An 18,845-nucleotide genomic window follows, 5' to 3' on the forward strand; every position below is an offset into this window, starting at 1 on the left:
GTAGGAGTCTGCGATTATGGCACGTTACGCCAGGGTCTAAATTTAGAATTGTCCTTTTCTAGTGTCTTAGCGCTATTTCCTCTGCGTCGCAATAAAGTTCCAAGTCACAAAAGAAGGAGCAGTGCGATGGTTCCGCATCATGCCATCCCTCGGTTTTCCAATTGTTAAATTCTAGTGGCACGGTACGATAGCGTCGTGTCGTGCTACAGGTCCAATTCGGGAAAATTTTATGAAAATTAATGATGCGTCCACGGTTAAAAGGGCTAACTTCCCACCCCTATTTAAGCCTTTTAACACATGATTCAGCTATTTTCCACCCAAAATACACTCTCTTCTCTCAAAAACCTTTTAAGAACAAGTTAGGGTTTTCATAGAAGATCCAATTCAAAGAAAGTTTCTCCGTCAGTCTACACGAAATCACAAACTAAGGAATGCGTCGTGTTCATTCATGGACTCCTTTGGTCCATAAAGTCTAAGAATCTCTTTTCTAAGTTTAAGTTTATGGATTTCTTTATGAATTTCATGTTGGGTTTGTGTTGTTTATGTTGAGAATGATCAATTGAATTCAAATCCATGTTGGGTGACCAATTTTATGTGGAATTGATTTGTATAGATGTATATTCATGTGAACCTATGAATAAACCCTAGATGATGAAATTAGAGATGAATCATGATGATTAATTGTTGTATAGTGTTGTTTACATGTGCTATGCCTACCATGTGTTGGATTAAATACCTAGATGAAGGAACAATGCCCAACTAGTATTATATCATGAAATTCCCCTGTATGTACAAGTTATGCCTATCATATGTTTTGATGGAATGCTTCTATAAATGTATTATGGATTATGATGTTAGTTATATGTTCTAGTAAGTTATGCTTGGTCATTTTTCCTTCCATCAAGTCCTGGGGGTACTTGTACCCAAAATATTAGTTGTGTGCCTAGAGCCATGTCATGTTTCCACGATACTCTCAGTCAAGATATGAATCCTTAGACTTCAGACATTCTTATGACTCAGGAAATCTCCATGATCTCATGAACTCAGCCAATTGTCAGATATCAGTAATATTCCATCTGTCAATGGAATTTAATAACTCAGTCCATGTTCAGTTTACTAAATTATGTTCAGTGTCTATTCAGATAGGAGTAGAAATTAGCAACGAGTGAACCCAAGGATGGGAACTCACCTGTTATATGAGGGTGTGATTCTTAGAAGCAATCCTTCCATTCCAAAACTATGTAGCCGGCACAGGTTGAGACATCATAGCCTACTGTATTAGGGTAGATGAGGTGGCTTAACCAGTTATTGGAGGGTTCCCATCGTTCTCACTAGATTTACCTGTTATATGAGGGTTACTCACATGTTGTCCTTACCAGTTGTGCGGTATTGACACCCTTCCTATTAGAGCATAGATTGGATCCCAATTTAGCCATAATGCATTATTTGGGGCATATCGGTTAGATGACTACCTCCCACAGTCTCAGTAAAAGAACTTAGATAGTTCTTCAGAATTTAGGATTGTTAGATACAGTCAACTAAGATATAGTATGAAACTTACATAGTTCAATCAGATTCAGGACTGTTAGATACAGTTACTCATGTTATTAGTCATATTAAAATTCAGTAATCATGTTGTCACAGTATTAGTGTCTGATGTTATATTTCATGCATGTATTCTCATGCTCATGATAGTTAGTCAATTATTATAATTGTTTATGCATATAAACCCCATGTATTCAGCCTACCTCATATGTATATCGGTACATTCAAAGTATTGATGCATTTGCGCTATCGTGTCTTATACCATAGGTTCAGCAATCAGAGTTAGAACCGAGTCCTCATTATTTGAAGGCATGATTATTTCCCTATCATCTCATTAATCAGTTTATTAGTTGGAGTTAGTTGGGTACATGTCCCATCAACTCCTTACGCAGATAGTTCAATCAGGTAGAGGCTTTCTATACTATCATATTTCAAACTTCAGTATGTTTAGTTTTGTTTAAGATATTTTATTACCTCACACAGATGTTATATCATTTAGACCACATTCAGTATTGAACCTTATGGCCTTTCAGTTCATGTTTCCATATTATAAAGTATTTTACGCAGTATATAGATAAAGATATCAATCTTGGGTTAACTTATGGTCTTTTTAGGTCATGAGCACCATGTAGAATTCCAGGTATCAGATTTGGGGTGCTACAAACTTGGTATCATAGACTAAGGTTCAATAGAATCCTAGGGAGTCTAAAAGCCGCATCTAGTAGAGTCTTGTACATAGGTGTGTTGCGCACCATATTTATGTGCAAGAGACTATAAGATGTTTTAGGAACAATTTCCCTTCTTTAGGTATTTATATTGTGCGAATAACAATAATATCAAGTCAATATCTTAGTCTAATCTGTTTCCTTCTTTCTTTTACAGAACATGCCTCCTAAAAGAAGAAACGGAAATAAGTTAGCCCTCAGCCCAAAGATCCGTTGGGTGATCATGTTTCTCATGTGGAGTTAAGGGCCGCATTCACTACTCTTGCTTAATAGTTGCCGCTCAAAATAAATGGTCAATAGTTATACCAACCAACCAAGTTGCCATCAAAGCCATAGCTAGGATTCAGGACTTCAACCGAATGAATCCTCCGTCCTTCCTTGGGTCTAAGGTAGATGAGGATGCTCAAGAATTTACTGATCAGGTTTAGAAGGTGACAGACATCATGGGAGTGACTACTGTTGAGAGTGATGAGCTAGCTGCATATCATTCACAGGTTGTGGCTCATACTTTGTTCAAACAGTGGAAGTCAGAGAGGTTAGATAATGTAGGTCCTATAGAGTGGGAGAAGTTTGTTACTGTATTCTTAGATAGACTCTTTCCCCAAGAGCTTAGACAGGCTAAGGTACTAGAATTTATCAACCTTAGGCAGGGCAATATGAAGGTGAAAAAGTATTCTTTTAAGTTTACTCAATTAGCCATATATGCCCCTCATGTGGTTGCAGATAGCAGAGCCAAGATAAGTAAGTTCAATTCTAGGGTAAATGATAGCATGGTAAATGAGTGCAGATCTGCCATGCTGAATAGTGACATGACTTTAGCTAGGCTTATGACTCATGTTCAGCAGATAGAGGAGCAGAATATTAAGTATAGGGAGAAGCAGAATAAGAGAGTAAAGACAGGTAGTTTCAACTTTGCTCAGCCTAAATTAGAAGGATAAAATTGTTCCCAGTTTCATCCTAAGTCACTAGTTCCAGCCCTTTCTTTAGCCAGTGCTCCATTTCCTAAGTTTAGGGAGGGTAATAGATATAGAGCGCCTGACTCTAAGTCCTAGGGCAGTGCCCATACCTATCTTCTTTTCTAGACTTATGGCAAGCTCCTTAAAGACATTTTTAGAGCTGGCAGTGGTAGTTGAATCGAATGTTGCAAGCTAGGCCACAGAGTTAGACAATGTCCTCAGCCAGGTTCTCAGGGTCAACAAAATCACTCCTTAACTTAGTTCGGTCGCCCGAATCAATAGGGTACCACTACCAGTGCTACTAGTGGGCAACGCCCAAATCATCTCTATGCTCTTCAGTCCCGACAGGATTAGAAAAATTCTTCTGATGTAGTTACTGGTATGTTATAAGTCTTTCATGTGCATGTTTACGCTTTTCTAGATCAAGGAGCTTCTTTATCTTTTATTACTCCTTATATAGTAGTCGATTTTGGAATCAGTCCTGAAATCCTAGCAGAGCCCTTTTCAGTCTCTACTCCAGTGGGTAAAACCATCATAGCCCAGCGGGTATACAGGAACTGCCCGATTATGATATTTTAGAAAGTCACTTCAGCAGACTTAGTCAAATTAGAGATGCATGATTTTGATGTCATTATCGGCATGTATTGGCTTTATTTCTGCTATGCCACAGTCGACTGCAAAAATAAAATAGTCTAGTTTCAATTTTCGAATGAACCCGTCCTTGAGTGGAAGGGTAGTACTTCAGCATTCAGAGGTCAACTAGACTATTTTAGGGCTGATTATCGTTCCATTTGTTCTCATTGTGATTGATTTACATTGATGCGATGGATCGTGAATTGATGTCCTTCTATTCTTGTAGTCCTTCCATTATTGATGTCCTTCTATTCCTGATGTCCTTCGATTCTCAGATCTTGTGATTGATTTACTTGGATGCCGTAGATCATGACTTGATGTCCTACCATTCCTGATGTCCTTCAAATTGTTGGAGCCGGCTTACTTTATCCTTCAAATATTAGTAGTCTTCAATATCCTACAAAGATACACTTGTTAGTTTGTCATTATTAAAATGTAGACTTTGGAGGCTAACAATATCCCCTTTTTTGATAATGAAAAATAAGAGTGAACAACAATTAACTTCCCTATTTATCATCTTCTCCCACAAACTGGTAGTCGACTCTGACGTTCCTGCTTTCTCCCCCAATGACCGGTAGGCATCTCTGATGTTCCTTCTTTCTACCCTTTTGACATAATAGAAAAAGAAACAACATATAGGAAATATATAGACAAAGAAATCCATACATACAGATACAACAAGGAGTAAAAAAATGAAATTATTTTACAACCTATATGGACGGAAAGTATGTGAGGGATTTATGCATGTTGCCATAGAATCATGTAACACCCCAAATTTGGTACCTGGAATGCTACATGGTGTTCATGACCCCGAAGGACCACAAGCTAAAACATGACTGATATCTATACCTGTATATTGCATAATATACTCTATAATGAGGAAATATGAACTGAAAGACCATAAGGTTCAAAACTGTTATGTAACTGGTACAAACATAACATCTGGGTAGGGTATGAAATACCCAAAACAACTCAAATAATCTGTCCGAAATATGATAGACTAAAAAGCTTCTAACTGACTTAACTATCTTGATAAGGACATGATGGGACATGGCCCTAACTAACTCTAACTAATAAATTAATTAATGAGATAATAAAATAATGATCAAGTCCTCGAAAGATGATGAATCACTGCTAACCCTGACTGCTAAGACTAGAATGATACTGATGCTCTGGTGCTCATGCTTCTAAACATATGGTATAAAACACAATAACATAAGTGCGTCAGTACTTTGAATATACTGGTATGCATGTGAGGTAGGCTGAATGTAAAGGGTTTACATGCATGAACTATACTAATTGACTGGATAACATGAATGTGAGATTACATGCATGAATACATAGTAACTATATTTGAGATAGTGATAACGTGAATTTACTAATAACTAACATGACCAATGACTGAGTTTTGATAATTGATATAACTGATAACATGACTGACCATATCTGACAGTCCTAAATCTGATGGAACTAGATGAGTTCTGTACTGTGTCTGAGTTGACTGTATCTGACAGTCCTAAAATCTGAAGAACTATTTGAGTGCTTTTACTGATACTGATACTGAAACTATGAGAAGTAGTTATCTAACTGACATGCCCCTAAAACGCCATTATGGCTAGGTTGGGGTCTAATTTGTAACCTCAATTGGAAGGGTATCAATACTATGCCACTGGTAAGGACAATCTGTGAGTAACCCTCAGATAATAGGTAACTCTAGTGAGAACGGTGGGAACCCTCATATAACAGGCTGATATGTCTCAACCTGCATTGGCTACATAGTTCGTGAATGCAAGGACTGCTTCTAAGTTAAACACCCTCTAAATAAAAGGTAAGTTCCCATCCTTGGGCTCACTCGGTGCTAACTCCTACTCCCATCTAACTATACACTATATATGATTTACTGAACTGTATATGGACTAAGTTTCCTGAATTCGGTTGACTGACGGAATACTACTGATATCTGATCACTGACTGAGTTCATGAGATTTCTAAGATTACTGAATTACTGAGCTTTCCTGAGTAACATAACTGACTAAGTTCTATGGATCATGGCTTGACTAAGGATATCGTGAAAACATGACACTGGCTCTAGGCACATAGCTGTATTTTTTCGGGTACGATTACCCCCAAGACTCGATAGAAGGAAATTGACAAAGAATGACTTTCTTGAATACATGACCAACATCAATGAGTATTTCATATTATCATACTAGTAGGGCACCACAGTGGCCACACATATATTCATAATTCATTGACTAAGACATTTTATCAAACACTTGACATGCATGAACTTGTATATGAATGAGTATTTCATATTATCATACTAGTAGGGCACTTTTCCATCACATAGGCATTTAATCAAACATATGGTGAGCATAGTATATATAGAAAACATTACAGAACAAGTAAACATGATGATTCAATTATAATTGCACCATTGAAGGGTTTAATCATGGATTCACGTGAAGCTACACCTACAATAATTAATTCCACTTAATATTGATCACCAAACATGGATTATAATTCAATCGCTCACTATCAATATGAACAAGAGAAAACCCAACATGGAATTCATAAAAATCCATATACTAGAGCTTTGAAGAGAGATTCGTGGGCTTCATGGATGAAAGGAGTCCATGAATGAACACGATTCATTCCTTAGTTCTTGATTTACTAAAGATTGACAGAGAGACTCTTGAATTTGCGTGTTAAATTTGAATGCTCAATTGAAAACCCTAGCTTGTTCTTGAGAGAAACTTGAGAGAAACACTATGTTTTGGGTGAAAAATGCCTGAATCACGTGTTATTAGGTTTAAATAGGGGTAGGAAATTGAACCTTTTAACCCTTGGAACCGTCTTTTAAATTGGTGAAAATTTCCCGACCTGGACCCTTGGCGCAACACACCACTATCAAGCCATGTCACTAGAATTTGACAATTGAGAAGTAGGGAAATGGCGAGATGCAAAGCCATCACGTTTCCACTTCATTTGTGATCTAGAATTTTGGTGCAACACAGAGAAATTGTTCTGGGACTCTGGAAAAAGGAAAATTGCCATTTTATCTTGTGGCGTAGCGCGCCACTAATCAATATGTTGCTGTTTTACGACGGGGACTTGAAATAGTCATAACTTCTTACCCAATTATTGGATTTTGGCGAATTTTATATCAATGGAATGCTTATTAAATTTTCCACTTGACAAAAACTGAAAATCTTGAAAATTACCCATGAAATAAACATCATTTAATTTAAAAGATAATACTTGACATTTTTGGGATGAAATTAACTAGGAAAAGTATGGGGTATTGTAATATCTCCCCGTTGGGAACATTCTTCCTCGAATGAGACTGACTGAGATAGGAAAAATGATGAGAAAAAGTATATGCAGAACATGAACAACCGAAACATGACTGATATTTCTAAGATTTACACTGAGCAGGCATATCTGATGTACGATTTCATGACTTAACAGACTCATGATTACATGATTGAGATTTCTAATAACTGAATTTCTCAGTATGAGAATGCACGTCTGATGCATGAACACATGGCTAATCTAATGCATGATTATATGATTGAATATGCAGTGGTACTTAGTACCAAGTTTACAATGAAACTCTGAACATGAGACTGATGCCAAGTTGTAACTAAAATCTGGACATGAAAGTTGAAAAACTTAAGGAGAACTGTTGCCTTGAGCTAAGTCTGAGTTATTAGGGAAGAGGTGTGGATACTTGGTATGTATATCTTCTTCTACTTTCCAAGTATCTCCCTCAATGGAATAATTCCGCCAAAGAACTTTGACTTCAGGGACTTCTTTGCTCCTCAGTATTTGAGTCTGACAATCAAAAATTTCAACCAGAATCTCTTCATAAGAGAGGTTATTCTAAACATCTACACTCTGAATAGGGACTATAACTGCTGGGTTACCTATTAACTTCCTAAGAAAAAAGACATGGAAGACTTGATGAAATGAGATTAGATCTAAAGGTAATTCGAGATCATAAGCTACCTTGCTGAAACGACTAAGAATTTTGAAGGGATCGACATATCGGGGACTAAGCTTTTCCTTTTTGCCAAACCTCTTCACTCCCTTGATGGGAGAGACCTTTAGATAGACATAGTCACCAATCTCGAACTCGAGATCCTTTCTGTGCACATCAGCATAAGACTTCTGTTAGCTCTGAGCAGCCCAGATTCTATTTATGATCAACTGGACCTTCTCTAAGGCATCAGATACTAAGTCAGGACCTATGACTGAGGCCTCACTAACTTCAAACTAGTTAACTGTAGATCTGCACTTCCTACCATAGATATCTTTAAATAGAGCCATTCGAATACTGAAATGATAGCTATTATTATATGCAAACTCAATTAAAGGAAAATAGTTATCCCAACTACCCTTGAAATCAATCGCACACTCCCTTAGCATATATTCTAGGGTCTGAATCATCCTTTCTACTTGACCATCTATTTAAGGATGAAAGGTAGTATTGAGATAAATTTTGGTACCAAGAACTTTTTGGAGCGCTTTCCAGAAATAAGAGGTAAAATGGGTACCTCTGTCTAAGATAATAGATAGAGGAACACCGTGAAATCTAACCAACTCCCTGATATAGAGTTTGGCATAATCATTAGTTGAATAAGGGGTATGGACTAGAAGGAAATGAGCTAACTTGGTCATTCTGTCTATAATGACACAAACTGAATCATGCTGATGACAAGTACAAGGCAAACCCATCACAAAGTCCTTATTCACTTCTTCCTACTTCCAAGTAGGTATATTAAACTCCTACATGGGCCTACTAGGCTTCTGATTCTCTATCTTAACTTGCTGACATGTAGAGTACTTAGCCACAGACTCTGCAACATCTCTTTTCATCCCACTCCACCAATAAATCTCCCGCAAATCGTGGTACATCTTTGTGGCCCATGGATGAATAGAGTAGTGCGCAGCATGCGCTTTTTCAAGAATTCATTGCCTTAAGTTATCTACACCAGGAACACATAGAAGACCCTGAGAACGTAATACACCATCTCCACCTTAGGAGAAAACCTCTGCCTTTTTATCCTTGATTGACTCTTTCAACTTGACAAGACTGGGATCTCTATCTTGCTTTTCTTTTACCTCAAAAACTAAGGATGATTCTAAACTACTCTGAACTATTTATCACCCTATTCTATATCGACTATCAAATGCCTAGTCTGGCAAGATGATGGACTTCCTAAGCTAACATCTTCTTATTATCCTCAGCATGAGCAACACTACCCATAGACAATCTACTGAGAGTGTCGGCCACTACGTTGGCCTTGCCCAGATGATAAATAACACTTATGTCATAATCTTTCAAGAGCTCTAACCACCTTCTCTGATGAAGATTGAGATCTTTTGGAGAAAAAACATACTGGAGACTCTTATGATCTGTGAATACATCTATATGAACACCGTATAAACAATGCCTCCAAATCTTTAAGGCAAATACTTTGGCTGCTAACTCAAGATCATGAGTAGGATAATTCTTCTCATGGGGTTTAAGCTGTCTGGAGGTGTGGGATATGACCTTACCATGCCACATGAGGACATAACCCAAACCTATTCTAGATACATCAAAGTACACTACAAACATATTTAGAGCATCTGGAAGAGCTATGACTGGGGCTAAGTTAAGTCTAAGTCTTCAACTCCTGAAAACTCTTCTCACAAGGATCTGACCCCTGGAACTTGACTTTCTTCTAAGTCAATCTGGACATAGGGGATCCAATAGAAGAAAATCCTTTAACAAACAGTCTATAAAAGCCAGCCAAACCTAAAAACCTTCTAATATATAATGGAGAGATAGGGCGAGGCCAGTTTCTTACTACTTCAGTCTTTAGAGTATCAACTCTAATACCATCACCATAAATGTTATGGCCAAGGAATGCTATTGAACTTAGCCAAAATTCACACTTACTGAATTTGGCGAATAACTTATGATTTTTGGGAGTCTAGAGTACAATTCTGAGATGGTCTGTATGATCACGGTCAATGCAGAATAGACCAGAATGTCATCTATGAAGACTATGATGAACATATCTAAGTACTGCTTGAACACACAGTTCATCAAGTTTATAAAAGCTGCTGGGGCATTGGTAATACCAAAGGACATGAACACAAACTTGAAGTGACCATATCGAGTATGAAAGGTTGTCTTCGGAATGTCACATTAACTGAATCTAAGCTGATGATAGCCAGACCTGAGGTCTATCGTAGAGAAATAGTTGACACCCTAAAGTTGGTAAAATAAGTCATCAATTCTGGGAAGTGGATACTTGTTCTTGACCATGAATTTATTGAGATAACAGTAATAAATGCACATTCTGAGAGAACCATCTTTCTTGTGCACGAATAAGACTAGAGTACCTTATAGGGACACACTGGGTCTGATAACTCCCTTATCTAAGATATCCTTCAACTGATCTTTCAGTTCTTTGAGTTCTGTAGGTTCCATTCTATATGGCTGAATAGATATAGGCTGAGTATCTGGAAGAAGATTAATGTCGAAGTCTATTTCCCTTTCAAAAGGAATTCCTAGAAGATCTTCGGGAAAGACATCTGAATATTTATTCACAACTAGAACAGATTCAAGACTGGGAGTTTTGGAACTAGAATCCTTAACATGAACAAGATGATAGACATATCCTTTAGATATCATTTACCTTGCCCGAAGGTAGAAAATAAGCTGACCTCTGAAAGCAGATACGCAACAGTTCCACTCTAAGATCGGTTTATTTAGAAACTGAAATTGGATTATTCTATTTCTGTAGTTGACTGTGGAATAGAAGGAATGAAGCCAATCTATCACAAGAATGACATCAAAATTAGTCATCTCTAATTCAACTAAGTCTGCTGAAGAGACTTTCTAAAATATTATAATCGGGCAGTTCCTATATACCCACTGGGCTATGATGGTTTTACCAACTGAGGTAGTTACTAAGAAGGGCTTTGCTAGAATTTTGGGACTGGCTTTGAAATCACATACTAAACATGCACTTGAAAGATCTATAATGTACCGGTAACTACATCAAGAGAATTTTGCTGACCTTGCTGGGACTATAGAGTATAAAGTGTATTTGGACGTTTCCCACCAATAGCGCTGGAAGTGGCACCCTGCTGGTTTGGGCGACTAAATTGGGCTGAGGAACAGTTCTGCTAATCTTGAGGACCTAGATGAGGATAGTCTCTGACTTTGTGGCTTGGCTTGCCACATTCAAAACAAATACCATTGCCCGCTCTTTAAATACCCTAATGGTGCTTGTCATAAGTTTAGCAAAGAGGATAGGTGCGGGCACTGATAACACTACCCTAAGACTTAGAGCGTGGCGCTCTATCTTTATTACCATCCCTAAACTTAGGATCTAGAGCACAAGCCAAATAAGGATCTGCAACTGATGACTTAGGAAAAAATTGAGAGCGATTCCCTCTTTCTAATTTAGGCTGAGAAAAGTTGAAACTACCTATCCTTGCTCTCTTATTTTGCTTCTCCCTCATCTTAATCTTTTGCTTTTCTATCTGTTGAGTATGGGACATAAGCCTGGCAAACTTCATGTCACTATTTAGCATTGTAGACTTACACTCATTGACAACACTATCGTTTACCCCTGAAACAAACTTACTCATCTTGGCTCTGCTATCTGCAACCACATGAGGGGCATATCTGGCTAATTGAGTAAACTTAAGAGAATACTCTTTCACCGTCATGTTGCCCTACCTGAGGTTGATGAATTCTAACACCTTAGCCTCTCTCAGTTCTTGGGGAAGGAATCTATCTAAGAATGCGGTGACAAACTCTTCATACTCAATAAGCCCTGCGTCATCTGGCATTTCTGACTTCCACTATTTAAACCAAGTGTGAGCAACATCCTATAACTAATATACAGCTAGCTCAGCACTCTCAATAGGAGTAACCCCCATGTTGTATATAACCTTCTAAACTTGATCGATAAATTCTTGAGGGTCGTCATCTAACTTACACCTGAGAAAGCATAGAGGCTTCATTCAAGTGAAGTCCCAAATCTTGGATGCAGCTGAATTGGCTACTGGGTTGGCTGAAACGACAGCTGGTAATTCATTCTGAGTAGTAACTAACTGAGAAAGAGCAGTGAATGCAGCTCTAAAATCTACATGAGAAATATGTTCTCCCAAAGGATCTTTGGGATGAGGGGCTGGCTGATTCCCATTTCTTTTTTAGGAGGCATGTTCTGTAGAAGAAAGGGATAAATAAATCATTCTGAGAGATTTACTTGAGATTATGCTCACTGGCATGACATGAATACTGAAAGAAGTGGAACTATTCCTAAAACATCTCATAGCCTCTTGTACATAATTGTGGCGCGCAACACACCTATGTACAAGACTCTACTAGATGTGGCTTTTAGACTTGCTAGAACACTATTAAACCTTAGGCTCTGATACCATGTTTGTAACACCCCGAATTTGATACCCAGAATGCTACACAGTGCTCATAACACCAAATGACCATAAGCTAACCCATGACTGATATCTATGCCTGTATACTGCATAATATACTGTATAATGCAGAAACATGAGCTAAACGGCCTAAGGTTCAAAACTATTATGTAACTTGTAAAAACAGAACATCTGGGTCATACCCAAAATAACTAAAATAATCTGTCTGAAATATAATAGTCTGAAAAGCCTCTAACTGACTGAACTGTCTTGATAAGAAGTTGATGGGACATGTCCGCAACTAACTCCAAATAATAAATTAATTAATAAGATATTACAATAATGATCATGTCCTCAAAAGATGAGGACTCACTACTAACTCTGAATACTGAGATTGGAATGCTACTAATGCTCTGGAGTTCGTGCTTATCAACCTATAGTATTAAACAACATAGCACAAATGCATAAGTACTTTGAATGTACTAGTATGCATGTGAGGTAGGCTGAATGCAAAGGGTTTACATGCAGGAACTATACTAATTGACTAGATAACATGAAGGCGAGATTACATACATGAATACATAGTAACTATAATGGAGATCATGATAACCTAAATTTACTGATAGCTAATATGACTAATGACTGAGTTCTGATAACTGATATAACTAATAACAGGAGTGATTGTATTTGATAGTCCTGAATCTGATAGAACTAGCTGAGTTCCGTACTGTATTTGAGTTGACTATATCTGACATTCCTAAAGTCTAAATAACTATCTATGTTCTTTTACAGATACTGATACTGAAACTTGGGAAGTAGTTATATAACTGACATGCCCTTAATACGCCATTATAGCTGGGTTGAAGTCTAATCTATAACCCCAATTAGAAGAGTGTCAATACCAAGCCACTGGTAAGCACAATTTGTGAGTAACCCTCATATAATAGGTAACTCTAGTGAAAACGGTGGGAACCCTCATAAAATAGGTTAAGCCACCTCATCTACCCTTATATAATAGGCTAAGATGTCTTAACTTATACTGGCTACGTAGTTCTGGAATGCAAGGACTGCTTCTAAGAATCATACCCTCTAAATAATAGGTGAGTTCCCATCCCTGGGATAACTCGGTACTAACTCCTACTCCTATCTGAATAGACACTGTATATGATCTACTGAACTGTATATGGACTGAGTTTCCTACATTCTGTTGACTGAAGGAATACTACTATCTGATCACTAACTTAGTTCATGAGATTACTGAATTACTGAACTTTCCTGAGTCATATGACTGACTGAGTTATATGGATCATGGCTTGAATGAGGATATCGTGAAAATATGACATTGGCTCTAGGCACATAGATATATTTTTTGGGTACGAGTACCCCCAGGACTCGATAGAAGGAAATTGAAAAAGAATAAATTTCTTGAATACATAACCAACATCATCAATACATAATATAATAAGTTAGAGAATTCATGCGGTACAAGTTTTAAAGCACCATAATGGTCACACATATATCCATAATTTATTGAACAAGACATTTCATCAAACACTTGACATGCATGAACTTGCAAATGAATTAGGATTTCATATTATTATACTAGTAGGGAACTTTTCCTTCGCATAGGCATTTAATCAAACACATGGTAAGCATAATATATGTAGAAAACATTACACAACAAGTAAACATCATGATTCAATTTTAATTTCACCATTCAAGTGTTTAATTATGGATTCACGTGAAGCTTTACCTATAATAATTAATTCCACTTAAGATTGATCACCAAACATGGATGGGAATTCAATTGGTCATTATCAACATGAACAAAAGCAATCCCAAGATGGAATTCATAAAAATCCATATAATTGAACTTTGAAAAAAGATTCTTGGGCTTCATGGATGAAAGGAGTCTATGAATGAACACTATGTATACCTTAGATCTTGATTTATCCAAGATTGATGGAGAGACTCTTGAATTTGTGTATTGAATTTGAATCCTCAATTGAAAACTCTAGCTTGTTCTTGAGAGAAACACTATATTTTAGGTGAAAAATGGTCGAATCATGTGTTATTAGGTTTAAATAGGGGTGGAAAATTGACCCTTTTAACCCTTGGACACGTCTTTTAAATTGTTGAAAATTTCTTGACCTAGACCCCTGGCATGACACGGCGCTATCGCACCGTGTCACTGGAATTTGACAATTGGGCAATAGGGAAATGGCACAACGCAGAGCCATCTCATTTTAACTTTGTTTGCAACCTGGAAGTTTTGTGTGATGCAGAGAAATTGTGTTGGGATACTAGAAAAATGACAATTGCCTTTTTATCTTGTGGCGCGGTGCGCCACTGACCAATGTGGTGTTGTTTTACGATGGGGAATTGAAACAGTCATAACTTTTTACCTAATTATCGAATTTAGGCAAATTTTATATTGATGGAAACCTTTTTGAATTTCCCAAATGACAAAAAGTGAAAATCTTGAAAATTCCCCATGGAAAAAACATCATTAAATTTAGAAGCTAATATTTGACATTCTAGGGACGAAATTAGTTAGGAAACTTCAGGGTATTACAAATCATTTATAGGATTTTTTATTTAACAAAAATCATGGTAAAATACTATCAAAAATAATGATCAAAATCATTAATTATAATAATACCAAGCCATTTTCTCGCGGGGAACAAAATCATTCTTCTAGCAGTGGTTTTGTAAAAATATCTGCTAGTTGATTTTCGGAGTCAACAAATTTTTGAGTAAACTCACCATTCCATACATGATCTCAAATAAAATGATTCTTAGTATCAATATATTTATCCCTAGAATGATTCACAATATACTTAGATAAGCTAATAGAACTGGTGTTATGACACATAATGGGAACAGATTCAAAAGATAAGTCCAAGTCAAGAAGCTGATACATAATCCATAAGATTTGAGTACCGAAACTTTCGACAACTAAGTATCCATCTTTAGTGGTTGAAAGAACAACAAAAGTTTTCTTCTTGCTATTTCATGGGATAATGGAATCACAAAGAATTTGACATATTCCACTTGTGCTCTTTCTGTTATTTTTATCTCCTGCAAAATCAATACCTGAATAACCAATTAAATAAAAATATGAGAAATAGGGATACCATAGTCCAAAGTTTAGAGTTCCTATTATATATCAGATGACTTATTTTATGGAAGTGACATGAGACTCCTTAGGAGTCGACTGGAATCTGGCACATCTACATACACTGAACAGAATTTCTGGTCGACTTGAAGTTAAGTAAAGTAGAGATCCGACCATCCCCCGATACAACTTTTCATCAATGTCTTTTCCAGACAATTTTGAATCAATGCTTGTTTATGGGCTCATTAGTGTTCTATAGGCCTTACCTTTTCCCATACCGAACTTTTTGATAATCTCTTTTGTGTACTTGGCTTGACTGATGAAAGTGTCTTTGGGAGTTTGTTTGATTTGTAATCCCAGAAAGAATTTAATCTCACCCATAAGACTCATTTTGAATTCTTCTTTCATCAAATTCAAAAAATTCTCATACATAGAGATGTTAGAACTACAAAAATGGTATCATCAATGTAAATTTACATAATGAGAAGATTTGAATCAAGATTTTGTATGAACATAGTTGTATCAATTTTACCCCTTAGAAAATTATTATCTAGTAAAGAGTACTCAATCTCTCATACCAAGTTTTTGGAGCTTGTTTGAGGCTGTAAGTGCTTTTGATAATTGAAAACATGATTTGGATAGATAGATTTTCAAATCCGAGGGTTTGTTTTAGAAAAACTTCCATATGAATAAAGCCATTTAAGAAAGAAATTTTGACGTCCATTTTATATAACTTAAAATATTTAAATGTGACAAAAGCTAAGAGAATTTGCATTGACTCTAAACTTGCCATGGGGAAAAGGTCTCATCATAATCAATACCTTTCTGCTAGGATTAGCCTTGAGCTACAAGTTTAGCTTTATTTCTGATAAATTTACCTTCTTTATTTAATTTATTTTTGTAGACCCATCTGGTTCTAATTACAGAGCAATTTCTTGGTCTTTCAACTAGAGTCCAAGCTTGATCATGTTCAAACTGGTCTGGTTCTTCCTTTATAGCTTCAACCCATGATTCATCTTTGAGGGCCCCATCAGTTTTTCTTAGGTTCAAGTTGTGAAACAATGGAAACAACTACTTGTCTCCTAAATGATGCTTTTGTTTGCACTTTATCTTCTAAATATTTGATGATGAGTTTGTTTGGATAACTAGTATCGTGCCTCCATTCTTTTGGAGCACTAGGCTTTACTGTCTCTAATTTAGGAGTTGACTTTTGGGAGGGTGTAGTCGACTTGTCTTGTGATGGCTCAAAGATTATGATTTTACTTACCTCAGATCGTAGATTACCCATCCATTCTTCGTCAATACTCAAACTCATAGAGAAGTGATTATATTTATCAAATACAATATGCATAGATTCCTTACCATACAAAGTTCTTTTATTAAAGTCCCTATAGGCATGATTGGTGGGAGAGTACCCAAGGAAAATACCATCATCACTTCAAGGGTCAAATTTTTCCAAGCAATTCTTACTATTGTTGTCAATAAAACATTTGCAGCTAAAAGGATGGAAATAATTGATGTTGGGATTCTTTCCTCTCTGGACTTGATAAGGCATTTTTTTAGGATAGGTCGAATCAAGCACCTATTCATGATGTGACATGCAATGCTTACTTCTTCTTCCCAAATATAATCTAGAAGATTATTTTCTAACAACATTATCCTAGCAATTTACTGGAGAGACCAATTCTTCTTCTCCACTATACCATTTTGCTGAGAGGACCGAGGTAAGAGAAGTTCTGAGAGTATCCATTCTGAGAGAAATACTTCTCAAATGCCTTGTTTTCAAATTCTCCTTCGTGATCTCTGTGAATGTAAGTGATGAGGTATCCAACTTCTCTCTGTACCTTTCAATAAAAAATCTCAAAATTTTTGAAAGCTTATGTTTATGTGTGAGGAACATTACCCAAGTAAAATGTGAATAATCATCAACTATGACTAAAACATTTATATCTCCACCGATGCTTGCAATTTTGGTAGGGATAAATAGATCCATATGGATTGTTTGAAGAGGTTTGGTAGTGGATACAATGTCTTTGACTTTGAATAATGTTCGGGTCAACTTACTCAATTAGCAAGCATCACAGATGTGATCCTTTTCAAATAGGATTTTTGGCTACCTTTCACCAATTTAATTCTAGATAACTTCTCAATGAAATGCATACTAACATACTCGAGATTTCTATTCCACAACCAAATATCATTGGGTTTTAAAGTGAGGCAAGTTAAGGTAGCAAAATTAGGACTATTCATAATGTAAATATTGTCAATGCATTCACCAGTAAGAGAGATTTCTTTTTTATTGTGTTTGATTAAGCAATTTATGGCTTTAACGAGTACTTTGAATTCAACATCATAGAGCTGACTAATGCTAAACAGATTATGTTTGAGGCCTTCTACTAGATATACTTTTATGAATTTCCATGGTGAGCTGAGTTTTACTTGGTCAACTCTGATGACCTTGCCTCTAGCATTATCACCAAACCTTACTGATCCGCAATTTATTTTCTCTAAAGAAAAAATATTTTCTTTCTTTCTGGTTATGTTTCGGGAACATCCACTATCAATTACCCACATTTCTTTCTTATAGCTCTTGCGGACCTATTCATGCAACACAAAAAGGCAAATTTTGTTTAGGTACCTATGTAGTCTTGGGTCGTTGCGGGTTAGATGTGCTTCCTTTGGGCCTCCAAATCCACACACTTTTAGGATTATATCTGTAGCTATATGATTTTTGCCATCTCTATCCTCATATTAAATAGATAGGTCCTCGAGAAAAAAAGAAGATCTTGGTCGATTTAACAATTCTGATGAGGGACTTGATTTATTTTAAAAAGAGTTGGATCTCCCAAAACCATGACTAGGAGTTTTCTTAATACTATTGAAATTTATTTTTACATCATCCAGTTCTTCATGAAGTAAGTCAATTTCAATTTGACATGCTTCGATTTTTGTTTGATGACTTTTTGTCCCTCCTCAAGTTTTTGTTTAAATCGAGCTTTACGGCTTTTCTTCTCTTGAGAAAGTTTGTTATATTCATATATAAAATTTATAAGATTATCAGTTATCAAATCTAAGTTAGATTCAAGAGTATTACAGTTGTGAAAATTATGTATTCTTACCCCACTAGATTCACCTGTTGTCATAAAGCATATATTGGTGGCTTTTACTTCTTCAGTTTTATGTTCATCTCCAGGATCCAAAGTTTTATTTTTCTAGGTGATCTTCTCCTTAAGATGATTTAGTTTAAAGTGACCAGTCCTTCAGCAGTAATAATAGTGATCATCATTTCTAGTGGAATCATCATTCTTGGTTCCATGGGATCTTTGTTATCTTTGTCTCATGATTTACCTTACTGCACAATTTATGAGAGTCATTCCTTCACTATTAGCATGTTGCAGAATGTCCACTTCTTTGGTTGGAGCA

Source organism: Capsicum annuum, chromosome 5, assembly GCF_002878395.1.
Source record: "Capsicum annuum cultivar UCD-10X-F1 chromosome 5, UCD10Xv1.1, whole genome shotgun sequence".
Taxonomy (NCBI): domain Eukaryota; kingdom Viridiplantae; phylum Streptophyta; class Magnoliopsida; order Solanales; family Solanaceae; genus Capsicum; species Capsicum annuum.